Source organism: Tympanuchus pallidicinctus, unplaced genomic scaffold (assembly GCF_026119805.1).
Source record: "Tympanuchus pallidicinctus isolate F22 unplaced genomic scaffold, pur_lepc_1.0 scaffold8, whole genome shotgun sequence".
Taxonomy (NCBI): Eukaryota; Metazoa; Chordata; class Aves; order Galliformes; family Phasianidae; genus Tympanuchus; species Tympanuchus pallidicinctus.
In genome coordinates, this window is record NW_026294802.1 from 41913112 (window position 1) to 41927044 (window position 13933).

Consider the following 13933-nt stretch of genomic DNA (forward strand, 5'->3'; position numbering starts at 1 on the left):
ATTTACACTGTGGATGTGGTAAATAATGTGTTTTACCAAGCAGCTCCAACTGATACAATTGTGTGATTCTGTGATTCTGCGATTGAAACAGAGCTCATACTTTGGAATGCTTTTCAGCCTACATGCTTAAGTGGCTCAGGAAACCTAAACCTTACTCCCTTCACTCTATGTTGATAATAATAATTCAGGGGTTACAGCACTAAAAATAGAAAGGAAAATACCTGAATGAAGGAACTTGAAAAGCTGGTTCAGTAACAGCAAACTGTGCTTTTTAGTAATCCTTGCCCAAAACCTAAAGAACATTAAATATGAACTCTTGGAAGCAGAGTTTCAGCCCCTCATAGTTAATGCACCTCACAATAATTTCACTTTTAAATTAGAAATAGAAGTAGTGACAAATAACATAAAACAGCCTTCATCTGATGATGTTACTAACCTCACAAACAGAAATTACTGGAAGTTGCAGTACAAAACCTCACCTAGGAAAGGTTCAGGAAACTTCACTGAGTTTCAGTTTACTGTTAGATAGCTGTTTGCAAGTTGAACAAACTTGAATATTAGGTCTCTGAATTTTCTTTTATTCATGAAAACATTATTTTTAGATATTTTTATATATATCTTCTAATATGCTATGTATGTATTTAAATAACTGAATCATTGTTTAAGCACAAATTCAGGTAACATGGTAAGTCTATCTTGTTAAAAGGTCACAAAAACAAAAATTGTGTTTACCAGCTCTGGGCAGAATTGAAGGTTTTTCCCTTTGGGGCTTCAATGCTGTTTTCCACACTGTAGAAGAGCGAAACCTCAAAGTACTTCTATAAGGGTCACAAGCCAGCTGTTCCTTTCTATGACATATAAGCTGAAAACATTGGCATGCTCCGCTACTTCAGTAAAACTCTTCTTTCCTCTCTATCATCTGCTTTACTTCTACACGAATTCTCCATATTCCCTAGCCAGAGGTTACATCCAGCTGAGTTCGGTGATAGACATTCACCCACTGGCAAACACAGTCTGCTTGACTGGGATACATTCTGTGAGGTGAGCAGTAAAATACGGTTTTCTTTCTTGTGGTGAAAACTTTGTGTGAGTCTTTTTTGCAGGACTAAGCCCATTAAGAATACAAACTAGAGTCACAATAGCTAATGGGTTTGTAAGCTTGCCTGCATAATGAAAAAAATGTTCTAATGTTGACTAATTAACTTGAAAAAATGCATTAATCCCTTTGGAAATAGTATAATACATAAAAATTCATGTAACTATTGCCAAAAGCAGATGATTATTGGGCCCAAGTTGGAGGAAAAAATTTGCATTTTTTGCGAAGAAATTCTGTAATTCAAAAGAAAAACACAGGTCAAATATCAGGAAACTTTTTCAAAGGATCCAGTAGTATTGTGAATTCTTTATGCAGCAACTTCTATGTTACTGATTTGCATTCAAACACGTCAGAGCTGCAGCTATCAGTTGTGGAGAGAATTCAGCTCACTCAGGAGCAAATGCTGGAAGGGGGAGGTTTCTAAAGATGGATGATGCACAGAGCAAGCACTGATGATGGGCGGGACAGGACAACAGCTTTGATCCCTGCTCCAGACACCTGCCAGCCTCAGTATCTCTACGGGGGGGCCTTAACACGAGTGCCCTGCTGCTTTCCTCCATAAACATAAGTTACACACTGCTAATCAGTGGAGTAATAGCTGCCATGGTACTTGTCCATGAGGACAAAGGTGAGATAATGACAAAATTAGAGGACTCAGAAAGGGCAAAACCAGAAAGGAGGAGTTCAAGCAGCTTTGGAGTGGTTCATTCCAAAATATCCTACTCTTACTGCCCTCTGCCCATGTTAGCTGTGCCTGAAGCTGGCAGACGTGGTCCTTGGCAGCTCCTGGTTGTGCAAAGGAAAGTTCAAAGAGCAAACATCCTTTTCCCCCCACCCAGGGGCAGGCAGCCAGTGTGGCTGCGAGAGAGATGCTCCCATTTGTGGCTTCAGGCATTTTGCTGCCTGACGCATCTCATCTTCTACTGACCTAAATTCACATTTTTGCAGTTCCTTCAGGGCATTCACAGCAGACTGACTTTGCTTTGATGATAGAAATGTAATAAATGTCAAACACTGCTGTGAGTATTTACATGCAAATGTGCATTGAATCAGTCATTTACATTGTAGCAATCAAAAGGAGAAGGTCGGAATTCAGCAAAAAGTCAAAAGTCAGCATTTTCTGCTTGAAAATAATGTGCTACTGAAAAACAACTCACCAGCTCTTAAAATGAGCTCAGGTAGAACAGCTGGTAGATGCCACCCATTCTTTCCTCAGATGTGGGACATGCAACTCGATCAAGTTGTTACACACTGCCTTCCTGTGGCTCTTGAAAATATTTTCACTCCAAGTTTCACCACAGAAAGGCATCACTGCATCACTGTTCCTGTCATCCATTCACAAAGCGATCCTCCTGCCCAGCTCACAGCCACCTGGGCAGTCCCAGCCCACTGAATTCTCTAGATCCTAATGCTTTGTGTAGCTATAAAGCCTGGTCCTACTCATATTAAGCTCAGTGAAAAAAAGTACATTAGTTTTGATGGCACAAGGTCAAGCAGTCAACAGAAATTTATTCTCTTGTGTTTGTACCTTTCTGTTATCAACTTGTATTTTTCACCATTTGGCTGTCTCTTTTTACCCTCCATCCTATTTCTGAATCGTTCCTCAAATCATCCCATATAAAGCCTTGATCTCTTCCTCTTCCCCTTTATTTAAGAAATATGTTGTATCAGAAAATTAGAGGAATCAGACAGTGCTGGTTCTTTTTAGCCTATGTTTCTGTTCTTCAGTATTTAAATTTCCACTGCAAGAATAAAGTCAGAGTTATTCACAAATTAAGCAAGAAAAGCTCTCTCTCTGCTTGGAGACAGTAAGAGCCATTGAATTAAGTAAAATGTATTCACTGGGCACAGGAGTGCATTTTCAGAGTTAGTAGCTGCTCTCAGGGATTTGTTGTAGTAAATTGCTTAAGTTTCATAGGCCAATGGGCATAAGAAGGTAAACTTAGTGGTAACAATCGCAGAAGAAAAAATCTTTCTCCCCCAAGGAACGAAAGATGGTTGAAGGAAAATAATATACAGCACTGGCTCAATAAATATGACTGGAGTCATATTTAAGGAAGAAAATATTTAAAAAAGAATAACAAATATAAGTGGATGACAAAATAGAGGCTTTATCTACACGCACAAAGAAAAAAAATCTGATATTTATGTAGCAGTGTGACCCCAGGAAGCGGCATCCCAGCACCTGTAATATTGCCCACTGTTCTGAGCAGGACTCTCCCTCAAAAATGTGTTAAGCATTATGATCAGTTTAGGGGAAAAGAACATGAACAGGAATTGAAGAGATCACAGTTTACATTAAAAAAAAAAAAAAAAGATAAAAACGACTGATTACACAACGACTACTGGCAAAAAAGGACAAAATCCCAGACTGCTAAAAAAATCCTTGTAGATGCAAGGAAAGGGAGGATCCATGTTGTATGGAGTCAAAGGTTGTTAAAAAAGCCAACAATGCAAAACACTAAGAAAGGAGAGAATGTCTGATGAATTGTAGGCTAAAGAGAAAGTTATAAGCTGTAGTTTGCTCTATGAGAATTATCTGTAAAGAATATGGCAAGTAGGGGATATACATATGTTGTTATTTCCTTGGCCTTAAGACTGTTGATACTCTGAGCAACAGAGGTTGACCTTGTTCCTGTAAAAGTAAAATGCGTAATATTTTGTTTAATATGTAAATTGTCATTGCTTGAATTATTTTGGATGCTTAGGAAAAGAACTGATGCATTTTAGGCCATCACAATTCATTCTGCAATTTTCTGATCCCTGCAGAGTGATGCAGACATTCCCTTGCAGCTGTGGTTCTATTATCTGCACAAAGATGCCAGGTTGTTTTGTGTCATCCATCTGAATCCTCCCATCCTCCCGTTGCAGAACCGATGGGAGAATGATGTGCACTGTCAAACACACTTCCATGTGCTGGGCCAAAGTTAATTACACAGGACTTAGGCTGGCTTAGACCTGCTTACTATCCAGCACGTGACAGCTTTCGCTGTGTTGGGAAATGAATGACTGGCGCTATCCCACTAATGCATGATGTAACCATTAACTCAAGGGCAGTCACAGAGAAAGCTACAAGGGACTTAAAATCAGTAGAGCATACACACTGTTTACTAAGTGCCAGCTGGTAACCCAGGGTAGAGAGTTAATTTTTAAAGGAAGAATTTGCTGTCAGAGTGGTGTGTGCTCCAACAGCTCCCAGACAGATTGCACCTTGCTGGGTCCCAGCACCCAGTCTAGGAGCACTGGGGACAGTGCAAGCATTTTTTCTTCCTGAGCTTGCCTGCTGTCACTACCCTCTTTCCTACATTTTGTGAGTCTGACTTCAGATGACAATTTATAGCTTAGCTGAACAATAAAAAAATCAGGATATTTTTTCTCAATGTTTTGCAGATACATTCTTTCACTGTGATATACAACAGTGTATAACAGTACAGTAAATGTATGTTTGTCTCTACGCTGCTGAGAAGGCGTAGGTAATAGACCAAGGTGATTTCTCCCAGACACACTTCCATAGGCGGTGGTGCAGAGCAAGGACAGAAGAATTCCTGGTTCCCTTCCTGTTCCTCCTGTATTATGAGGGGTTGTCCTCATGTGTGCCCCTTCACATCTCACAGCCAGGCATTTGGAAGCCATCCAAATGGACAAGGGTGATACGTGCTGCTGGGTTTCTGCTGAGAGGCTTCTTTACTTTGGTTTGCTTTGACATTTGTTTTTGAAAGCAATTTAATTTGAGAGGGCGGCTCCTTTGCTTGCAAAATATTTTAGGACTGTCTTTGGGTAATCTGTCTGTAATGTGAACTAGTTTTCAGCTGTTCCATTACTCTGTGGTATGAGGCAGTGAACATGTGCTTGGGAATGGCACTCATGAGCACTCAGGACTCCTGAGCCTTCCTGGTTTTCTTGAATATTTCTAGTTCCACTGCTGCAGCTAATAAAACTGAGGGGCTTACATGTTGCCTCAAGTTGTGGCAGGGGAGGTTTAGGTTGGATATCAGGAAAAACTTCTCTATAGAAAGGGTGGTTAAGCACTGGAATAGGCTCCCCAGGGAGGTGGTTGAGTCACCATCCCTGAATGTGTTTAAAAACCATTTGGATGTGGTGCTCGGGGACATGATTTAGCTGAGGGTTGTTAGAGTTAGGGCAGCATGGTTAGGTTGTGGTTCGACTTAAGCTCTTTTCCAACCTGAGCAATTCTATGATTCTATGATTCTATGTATGTGTGAACTCCTGAAGCTAAAGGTGTCTGCATTGATTATCTGAGTCACTCCTTACCGAAATTGCTGTGGCTGTTGCTCAGATCCCAATGATGATGGCTACATCTCACATGTATTGTTAACTGAATTACCTCATGCAGTGTATTACTGCAGCAAGTTGATAATAATTGCTTATACAGTAGGCATCCTTAGAACTAACCTGGAACAGGCAGTGCTTTGATTAAACTGTCTAATGCTGTCTGTATTTTGGAAAAGTAATTAGTATCCATGGTTATTTTCCTTCTTGTAGCTTTTCCCTTCCTAAGGGAGTAATTATTAGAATTTATAGAATTTTAATGAAATTTAGGCTACACATCAAGTATTCAGTCACGCTGTATAAGAAAAAATGTTGGTGAGCTTTTAAAATTCACAGTTCTGCCACAGTGGGTCCCTAGAACACCTTCAGACCATGCACTAATTCTCAAATTGAGTAACTTTTTTATGATGATATTCAGAGCGTCCTTTATTACATGCAGAGCACTGTAATGTAGTGCAGAAAGTGCTTCCATCCCTAAGGGAGAGAAATTCTGTGAAATTACATTTTCTCTAAATTTCATTTTCTCTATGAATAACTGACTGTTTTGGTTTGAATTTATCTACATACTTAGCCTCTCCTGCACTAATTAGAGGCCCATTCTCATTAGGCCTCATATGCAGCCAATGGAGAGAGACAGGCACTTCTGCAGGGTGATTCCTCCCACATCACCCACTGTCTGGGCCTGGAAAAGAATGTGAGAGGTGCCTGCCTGGGATAGCTGCATTCCTCCAAAAATGCTAAATGCCCAGAGCTACCTGGGTAAACTGCATAGTATTCAATTCCTGCAATTTTAGCCATTTATTTTAACCATTTATGTTAAGTCTGTGGATTTGCTTTGTATCCATTTTTTATTCAGTCATCAGAGGGAGAAGGGCAAAGATAAGTCTACTAGATTATATCATATAGAGATGGGATGAATTATGCTCTAGCAGTTTGTGTCCTTTTTTGTCAGTGACAAAGTGTTTGTAGCTACTATCTTGAAGCAGTCACCTAACTTTTAGATGGCTGACAGAAATCCCTTCATAAGTGATAAAAGAAAGTATTAGTTTGGCAGCTCAAAAGACTGTAGTAATCTTTTAGTTCCCAATAGGATGGAAAAAAACAGCAGGATGCTGACTTCCCTGTAAGCTTCTGTGAGCACCATTCAGAGCTAAAGATGGGAAAATAGCTCAGTCCTCATTGCCATTGACTTAATCACTTCCATATGGATGGTAAATTTTATGTCAGAGAGATCAATAGCCACTATACTAATTTTTTTAGCAGGTAGCTGAGATATTAGGACAGAGTGGAGCTGAGCTTTCAACGTTGTTGTGATGATGTAATAGAGGAAAAAATAGATTTCATTGTAGAATACTTTGAATCCTTAAAGAGGATTAAATATGAGATGAAGATTACAAGTTTAATGAAGATTTTAAATTTCTCAAGCCTTGATCACCTATTTTTTGTAATAATGGCAGCAATGGATTTTTACTGCTTTTTATGTCTTTGTTTACATAGCATTTAAAGTCCTTTAAAATCTTTGTGATTTTGTTATCATATTTCATGCAAGTTTGAGCAGCTGGCTGCTACACTGAGAAATTCCTCACAAGGCTGCACACACCAGAGTTAGAGAAGTGGCTTAATGCTGGCTGGTGCAGCCTGGGATGCATTCTGCACTGCAGAAGGAAGATCAAGAGTGAACTGCAAGTTTACTACATTCTGGTGTTACTGGCTGCAGTGTGCAGAAACTCAGTTTGGTTTTGCACAAGGAGGAAATAAATGACATTAAAGGTGATGGTTTAATCCAGGCAATTGGAAAAAAAATAATAATGGGCCTATTTTTTTAAACATAGTTATTAATTCTGGTTGATGCAGGCAGGTATATACCTCCAGGCAGGGATATAATAACCTGTCTTGAGGTAAAATTTCTGAATGGCTGAGGCATTGTAAAGGGCTTGTAATGCTTCTAGAAAAAATATGAGGCACCAGAAAGTGGTGGGCAGCTTTGTAAATGGGGACTTCAGTCCCTGTATCTCCGTGCTGACTTCTAATGGAAAAAGTGTACAGCCTTTAAAGGCTTTATCCAGCAGATACTCCTGCTGTTTGTCTCATCTCTTCAGTTATTATGTTGTCTGATGTATCTGTAGCCAAAAGGCATTTCGGTCCATCTATAAAGAAATAATTTTAAGTCAGAGATGTTTAAATACTGCAGAATTCAAAAAACAGTCCTGAAAGGGCTCCTTGGAGACTGTCTGATTATCCCCTGCTTTACAAAGGTAGGATTAATTACACATTTCTTGAAGGATTTCCCAACTCTTCCCAACTCTTCAAGGCAAGGCATTCTATGTTTTATCTACCCTTACTGTTAAGAAGATTTCTAATATTTAATTTAAGTCTTTGTTAATTTGATTGAAATTCATTAATCCTTGTCTAATTCCTAGTAGACATGGACAACAGGGGCTTTTAAGTACTTCCCCGCAATCATGCCTATTACAACCATTACAGCACTTTCCTAATATTCTCTTGTAAAGACTAAAGAAATGTTCTTCATTCCCTCAATGTGGGGGGCTTTATTACATCTTTCTAGTACCAGTCTGCTTGTCTGATCATTTTCTAGTGTGGAGTTGTGAGGGATTTTTTGGCAACAAATTACTCCAGCACAATCCTTTTGCTCATATTAATCAGCATGGAAATATTTACAAGCAATAATGCTGTAGGCCAAAGGAAAGCTGCAAATTAATAATTTCATACTCCAAATGAGTGGCACATTTTGGTTTCAGAACTGTTACTGTAGCCCAAAGAGCCTCAACTGACAAAAATTGAATTGGTAGCTCCAGACCATTTCTTACCAAGTGACATTGAGTTTTGGCTCTCCTATCTGCACCACCTGCTGCTGTGGATGAAGTGCTGTATGCTTTAGCATCCTCCAAGGAAGCACCTCCTCCTGTGCAAAGCTTCAGTGGGCATTCAAGGCAGACGGAGCATCAGAGTAAGGAATATAATAATTGATTGTAAATCCATTCCTGAGGTATCCTGCATTGGGTTATAGATAATTATGAGTTACAAAACTTTGAAGTAATGACTAAATGGTTGACTGCCAAAAATACAGTGAAATGGCTGTGTAAATTCTATGGAAATAGAAAGTGATTGACATTTATGGTACTTCGGATGGAGAAGGGTCTAGAGGAACAGCTCAGAACAGGGAGGCAAATGTTCCGGTTACACAAAAACATTCCTATAGCAGTCTTCATTTTATTGGGCTCAGATGTCTGTGAAATAACTTTGAAAATGAATGATAATTTCCCTTATCTTTCCTGGAAAAACTATTACAATAAAGTCCCACTGTAAAGAAACAGGAGCCTTTAATGATCTTGAACATCGAGGTGCTGGAGCAGGTCCAAAGAAGGGCAACAAGGCTTGTGAAGGACCTGGAGAATATGCCCTATGAGGAGAGACTGAAAGAACTGGAGCTGTTCAGGCTGGGGAAGAGGAGGCTGAGGGGAGACCTTATTGCACTTTTCAAATACCTGAAATTTGCTTACAGCGAGGCAGGGTTGGTTTCTTCTCACTGGTGATAGGTGACAGAACAAGGGGAACTGGCCTAACGTTGGGCCAGGGGAGGTTTAGGTTGGATATCAGAAAAACTGTTTGAATGTGGTGCTTAGGGACATGAATTAGTGGAGGGTTGTTAGATTTAGGGTAGTATGGTTAGGTTGTGGTTGGACTTGATGATCTTTGAGGTCTTTTCCAACTTGAACAATTCTATGGTTCTGTGATCTTCTAATCCATCATCAGGTTCTTCCTTTATCTGGCAACAGATGAATTTGGCAATAACGTGACGAGAGAAAAAGAGATGTTTGTCTAACATACATGCACTGCTGATGTAACACCGCCTTAGTTTCTGCTGGGAGGGAATTGTTTTCTTCACGGTGCCTGGTATAATGCTGTGTTATTGGTTCTAGGAGAAAAACACTGTTGATACCACACCAATGTTTATAGTTGCTGCTAAGCAGTGTTGTACAGAGCCAAGGCCATTCTCAGCAAAGGGTCAAGGAGCTAGGAGGAAACAGGATTAGGACAGCTGATTGAAACTGGCCGAAGGATATTCCATAGCATATGACATCATGTGGAAGGAGTTTTGAAGGAGGTGGGGAAATTCCTGCAGTTTGCAAAATCTTCCCTTTTTCAGTAAATTGATCATTTCCTTTATATTCACTGAAACATCTGTTGAAGATTATTTACTCAGTGTTTCATTAACAGAAAGAAGAAAACAGCAAGAAATCCACCATCTACACAACTCTGCAGATTAATAAGTTTGAAAGCTTCATCTTGCTTTCACATTCTGTTTGTTTCATAATGACTGAATTACAGATAGTTTTCTTAGCAAGTTCAGATCTCTGTAGTTGGGATCTGAAAGACTGAACTGGAATAATGGATTCATTCCATTTTATACAAGTGATCCAGAAGTTTATATATCATCTTTATATAAGTAACAGCAGAGCAAAGTAGAGCATAGAAAAAAACTGTAATGGTGCTCAAATGGTGTACTGAATAGCAAAAATACACTTCAGAAAATACGTTTTTATATTGCAAAGAATTAAACTATTGGAAAAAGACACGCAGTCTGGTTATGGAAGTGCCATTTCCTAAAGCTATTTCTTCAGGGCCTATAAACTATGGGCAATGCCATGTCGAATTGTGGTGTAATTTTTATATTCTACAACAGTATTTTAGGACCATGTATGAGAAATAACCCCTGATTGCTGACACTGCTGCCCAAAACCACCATTTCACTTGCCGTGGGTCTTCCTGAATTTGTTTTGGTGCTGGTCTTTATGACACAAAGCAGTCTTTTTATGTCTTTAATATGTAGATAGGTAGCCTGAGAAGACACTTACTGCTTCTATCCTGCTTTGCAATCCAAATGCACTGCTACCTTTGCATGTTTCAGAAGTCGTTTAAATTCGTTTCACAGGCAGGTGAAAGACTTCAGAGGCATTTTATAATGCAGATTCTCTTTAAGGCCACATTCCAGCTGTGTTCGAAGGTGTGGAAAGTCACTGCTGTTCCAACAGCTTCTCCTAGCTGGTAAGCAACTTCCTGTTCCAGCCGCTGTGAAAAGCCTCGCGGTTCCTTTCTTTCTTTAATTCAAATTCAGGTAGTCATCCAGACACAGAACATTTATGACCTGCTTTAATTAGCACTTTTCTCAGCAGGCTCAGTAAATTGGACTTTTTCTTTTATTTTTTTATTTTTTTATTTTTTTTTCAAGGTAACAGCTGGATCTGTTTCTTCAAGCCTCCTAGTAAACGGAAGTTCCTAATAATTGAAATAATTCTTTTTTTTTTTCTTTTTCCAAAGTTATTTTACAAGTGCTTAAAGGCCTAATCAGGCTGAATTTGTAATTGCTTGTGGTATTGTTCTGAATATAGAAATTACAAGGAAAAGATCCCTGGGTCTGATTCCTCTTTCCTGGCAGAAACAAATCAGGAATATCCTCTGGTGAACTTCCGCCAGACAGATCCCTTCCATATTAATTCAGTCAGAAATGGATCTGATTTCTGCAGAAGTTATGTGTGAAATAAAACCGTAAGAGAAGCCTGTGAAGCACCTGAACTTCTCTTAAAGCAGGGCAAATATTAATTAGGACCTCTTAGTATCTACGTCTCAGAACTCCTTTCCAATGCATGAATAGTTATGGCAAAGCTTTAATGAGTTTTTACTCTCCTTAACTTCAGGCAGGGTGGTAAAAAAGCAGACTCAGCAGGGAAGTTCTGAATGCTCAGGAGAAAGAGCTAATTTAACTGCAGGAAACTCTTGGAAGAAAATCCTTGAGATCAAACTCCTAATCAAGTTCAATACATACCAATGTGAAAAGAACAAAAACCTATCAGTCAAACACGCTGTATAGCACTGCTGAATGGGAATTGTTTGATGATTTTTTTTAAAGAATATTCCAGTCTGTTCAAAAAATAAACCGCAACCATAGATTTCTTAAAGAAATTTGTGCATGTGCACATTACCTCGGCAAATGTTCTCACAGCTTGAAATATGCCATGGAAAGCACTCATGTGCCTCTTTCTGGCTGCTGCAGCCTATGGGCCTGCTGTGTTATGGTGAGATGGTGCTGACAGTGATTTTTGGCTGAGGAATGCTACCCACATCTGCATTTCCCATCTCTGCTGCTTTCTTTGCCTGGGGCAGTGTTGTCACTGTGTTTGGGGTGGAGGTCAGTATTACTCAACAAAGATGGTTTGCTCCTGGCCAGGATCACAGGCGATACATTCTACTCCATGGCATTCTCAGTAATTATTGCATGGTTAGCAAGAACATTAATATTTTAGAAAAATGAGAATAGAGAATATTAATTTGGATTTTGCACGACTTCCACATAAATGATTTTCATATGGGTTGTATTTTTATAACAGGGGAAACGTTCTGGCCTGCAAGATGTGTGTTGGCACCAAAAAGTAAAGTCTGGCAAATGACAGTGAGAAGTGGGATTTACTGGGATCCAGAGATGTGTGTATCCCAAATGGCAAGGATCTAGGAGCATAGGGAAGACTATAAAGTTCTCTTTTGCACTCTTCATTCTTTTCAATTGAAAGGATCCATAGGGGTTTATTTCATTTTCTCTGCAAGGGTGATGAGGATGTCTGCTTCTCTTTCTTTCCACATATACTTTGAGCCAGTCTGTATGCAAAGGATCACTTCCTGCATGCTCATGCTAATGTGCAGGCCAGTGGGTTTATTCATGCTAAAGACAGGATCCCAAGCATCCATTATATACTGGTGAGTGTTGGCACACTGACATCAATTCTCATAGGTGCATGAGAGCTATATGCACTGCGGTGAACTTCAGCAGAGAGAATGTGGGACTGGATGCACTTCAGAAGGATACTGTGCTAATGCTGTTGCTGTAAGCTGCAGCTGAGTTTCCTAACCCTTTTTGCAGTTGGAATGGAAAGGGAAGAGTGTCAATGTCTACTATTCTTTATTAAAACTGCAGCTTTCAGTATGTACACAGGGTACATGGGAATATATATTTCTTGACATAAAACCATTTCATTTAGATTGCTTTTAGCTTCCACATCTGAGGATATAACTTGAAAGTGGCTTCGCATAGAATGACATAAAAGACAATGAGACATGAAAGGCAATCAGGTAAATAAGAAAATTCTTATTTACTAATTTTTGTAGTGCCTTCTGTCATGGCAACTTTGCAAGGTTTTAGAAAGATGTATATTAGAAATGTCATTCCAAAAGGAAAGTTATAATGCAAGACTGAGAAAAAGAAGCAAAATAGCCTTCTCTACAGCCTTCAAAAGCTTACATCTGAGTCCAGGAAGACATTAAGGCAAACCACTGACGCTGTGCTGCCCATCAGCCTGCACAGAGGAACACGAGGCAGGCTGGCTGTGCAAACCTACCAGCCCCAGAACAGGAAAAACCCAAACTCTAGAAGTGTGGTGCTGTTCCCAAATAAAAGTTCTATGGAGGCAGCAACAGGATAGCTGCCCTGCAGCGCTGAATGTGGGACAACAATCTGCCAGTTCAGTCATGGGGCCTTTAGGATCAGAAGGTGCAGTGCTGAGCTGTTGCATGAAGGGAGCTGCTCAGGCCCTAAAAGTACTCCAGACAAATTAAACAGATCTGTACCAAACAGAACAGTGCTACACATGAAAAGGTGACATGTTGATCTGCTCTGCTGCTTTCAGGGCCCTTGCTCATGTTTCTGCACTGGATTGTGCTGTGTAGGTAAGCCGTTTCATTTGGAGATTACAGAAGAAAATCTTCCCTGGGCTGCATTACATAAAGCAGACAGACAAATGGTGAGAGTTTTCAAAATGACTATAACTGCTGTAATACAATAGAGGGCTCTGTGCTTAGACAACCTGACTTGCCAACATTCAAGAGGCATTTCCGCCTGGAGATTTTATGCATGCATAGGAAGGAAAATATTGCCTCAGTTTAAATCACAGTGAGCTCTCAACATTCCTGCTTTTGTTATATGTGTCACCTACAACCTGGGGCAAGGTATGGAGGTGCACTGCTTTCTATGGCTCTTCCCCAGCGCCCTGGTTTCTGTCACAGGGAAACGTGTGACAAAGGCCAGAAAGAGACCATATGAATGCAGGTCAAATTTCTAACCTGGATGGTCAGAAAGTGAGATTTCAGGATGTTCATATGATACACCTGTTGGTCAGATCTCATGCACCTCATTACACCTCTAGGTCCTAGATAATTTTAAAACTACAGCTTCCCTCGAACTTGCAGTGGTTTTGTTGCAGAGCAACAGAGAAGGCAGTTGGCAGTAGCTATGATGGATGGCCCAGCTCAATGAGCAGCTACATACGTGCTGGGGGCCTGGGCAACAGGCACAGTTCTTCAAAAAGCAGTGGCCTTCCAGGCTGCAAGTGCACACTTTTGGCTATATGCAGCTTTTTGTCCTATGGTTTGTTCTTAAGGCAGCAGAGTTCAGTTTTGCTTACACTGTTTAAAAGCTTTGGGCCACTTTTGCCTTTGCACACTACATGTCTGGACTTCTGCAAGGCCTTTGACATGGTT